Here is a 3,183-nt window from a genome sequence, read left to right on the forward strand (position 1 = left end):
TGTCTATCTATCTATCTATCTATCTATCTCTCTATCTATATATCTATCTGTCTATCTGTCTATCTATCTATCTATCTATCTATCTTGCTATACATCTATCTCTCCATATGTCTATATGTCTATCAGTCCAACTGTCCATTTATATATCGTTTTGTTTGTCTAAACACGAAGCATTTATGTTTTGGCAGTCTAAGGCGGTCATTACGGCAAAAATGTGTTGTTGTTTTTTCTCTTGTTTTTTTTTCTGTCGCTGAAAGTATAGATGTAGAGTCTAATTATTTTGATTTTAACCCAATGGATATTCTATTAAAGCTAGATTCCATTGCTATCCATGGTGTTTTATTGGGCGAACCATAATTCAAGCAGGAGTTGTTTTTTTTTTAATCATGAGCTTTTATATCGCGCAATCTCCTCTAAGTTACGTTCTCAAAATGCTTTACACTGAAGCCAACAAAATCGTTCAGCATGTCGGGCGAGACAAAACGCCTTTAGGGCGCCTATCACAATATTTGTTTTTTTTTTCGATCGAGACACCGTTGATACCCGAGTGCGGTGGCACGATGTAAGGAAAGAGCCCTTTCCAATGCCTCAACATTGCCCCACCTCAAGAGCGGGATTTGAACCAGAGCCATGTCATTCCGAAGTCGAGTGTCATACCACAAAACCACAAAACCGCACAAGAAGTATACATAATATTTTCAGGGTTTTACCCTTAGAAAGCACCTGGTCCCAAATTTTCAATTTTAGGAAGTTCGATAAATCTCTAAAGATATAAAAACTGGATAGATTGTTTTGTAGTCCTTCAGAGTCATTTTATCCCGGTTTCTATAGCGTGAAACGGACAATAGCAATTGCTTGCTATTCTTTGGATAGGACGCGAGTCTATCGCAAAATACTTTCCGCCAAATCTAACAGATTCAGCTACCCATTCACTGCTGGGTGGAAAGAGGGGTCCAAAAAAAATCTCGACTGCACCCGGGAGCGATCACGGTCCCTTTGCGTGTAAAGCGAGTGCTCTGCCAATTGAGCTAACGGGACCCCTTGATAAATTTGTTTTGGATTGTAGAAATTCTATCTGGAAACATTTAATGTGCTTTCTTTTATCTTTGATTGATTATGAATTTTTTTTTAAAGATGAAACATATCAAAACATATGCGGAAAAAATAAATTATAAGAAAAATAAATCTTTAAAATATGAAAATAAATTAAATAGATATAAAAAAGAAAAAGAAAACGATAAAAGAAAACGTAGTTCAAATATTCTCGAACGTTCGTAGCTTTGCTTAACGGTGTTGTTTTAAGCCGGGCATAAAAACAGATGGCTTTTATAGCACTCGGGTGAACAAACCCCAAATCTTCCCATCCGTTTGTTATTGTTTGAAATTTCCATCCGTCCTTCCCTTTCAAACACTTCCTAGTTATTCTTTTATTTTAATAAAAGAACCAAACACCCTCCTTGGCCCCCCGCCCCCATTCACTCTTCCAACGCCCCCCCCCCCCCCCCCCCCCCCGTGCCACGTCCGTCCAGTCGGAACTCAATCAGGCAGACATCAGTGCACCACCTCGATGTTGGTTCATTGACCCCCCCCCCCCCCCCCCCCCCCCCCCCCCCACCTTTTTGATACGAAAACAAAATTTTCTTATCGACAAACTGACAAAAAAAAAAAAAAAAAAAAAAAAAAAAAGGAACCGGAATAAAAACACATTTTGATCAAAATAGGGAACAAAAGTGTGATGTCAAAAAACGGTTCCAATCTCATTGGAAGTGTGAAACAACTCTTTCGGACACATACCTTGTATAATAATTGATCTACTGGTTTCGAAGTGATGGCATCTTATTTTCAAGTCTAAATAAATGCTGGAATGGTCGTCAATAAAAATCGTCCGGCCTCGCTTTTACACTGTGTAATCCCAAGAATCTGCCTATAGATAGAACGAAGTTGACGTTACTCAGGTCTTCGTTATTGTTTTTTTTTTTTTTTTTTTTTTTCGTTTATGAGTAATTCTCAATAAAAATGTTTTGTTTGTGCGTGGCATAATTTGGTACAAAATAAAAAATGGCCGATAGTGCAAGATAAATGAACCTAAAAAAAAGATTTAAAGGAGCTTTTATATAGCGCAATATCCACTAAACGTGCTCAAAGCGCTTTACAAAGGGTCTGTGACCAACAGGAACACGTAACATAAATAACTAGACATGGCGCCTGTTCGGCGATAATACAATTTTTTTCCGACAGAGACAACGCTGTTAACGGCCATGTACTTATTTTACACCTGAGTACGGTGAGAGAATGTGAGTAAAGAGTTTTTTTTTCCAAGGACTTAACTATGCGCCGAGCGAGGATCGAACCCAGGAGCTTCCGATCCCAAAGCGAGTGTCATACCACAAGACCACATAGTCGCACTAACTCCTCCGAATGTCTAACCTGACACGGACAGTCATCTCGGTGTGGCAGGCAATTCCTGAGTATTTTATTTTCCTTTGAAGAAATCCAAAATGAAAACAATCACCCATTTCAAAGTCTTCATTGCCGCGCATAAGTTTATTTGTAGGCGCAACGATTCGAAAGTTAAGAAAGTAAACACGTGATGCGTCAGATTGGTACGCCGAGGTAAAATAAACCCAAAAACCTGGATCGAGAAAATGGAAAGGAACGAAATATTTTGTGATCCCACCTGTCTAAATGGGTTCTGAATTCAGATCTACATTGTTTGTTGTCATTTCTAGATAAAGTGCGTTACCGTTTATTGGCGGCGAGGATGTGAAAAGTTACTGAAAAAAAAAAAGATCTTTTGAGGCTTTGTGGTCATGTGATCTGAAACTCGCCTTCGAATCGATAGTTCTCGAGATCAAGTCTCGCTCAACGTTGAGTCCTTTAGAGAGAAAAAATAATTAAAAATTGAGCTTTTATATAGAGCAATGTCCACTAAACGTGCTCAAAGCGCTTTACAAGGCGCTTTACAAGGGGTCCCTGGCCAACAGCAACATTTGACACATAGGACGGGACAAGACGCCTGTTAGCCGATATTACAATTTTTATTCGGACAGAGACAATGCTGTTTATGGTTAGGTACTCATTTTACACCTGAGTACGGTGAGAGAATGAGTAAAGAGCCTTTTCCAAGGACTCAACTATGCGCCGAGCGAGGCTCGAACCCAAGACCTTCAGATCCGAAAGCGA

Source organism: Berghia stephanieae, chromosome 4 (genome assembly GCF_034508935.2).
Source record: "Berghia stephanieae isolate SIO BIC M18660-M18661 chromosome 4, UCSD_Bste_1.3, whole genome shotgun sequence".
NCBI classification, from domain to species: domain Eukaryota; kingdom Metazoa; phylum Mollusca; class Gastropoda; order Nudibranchia; family Aeolidiidae; genus Berghia; species Berghia stephanieae.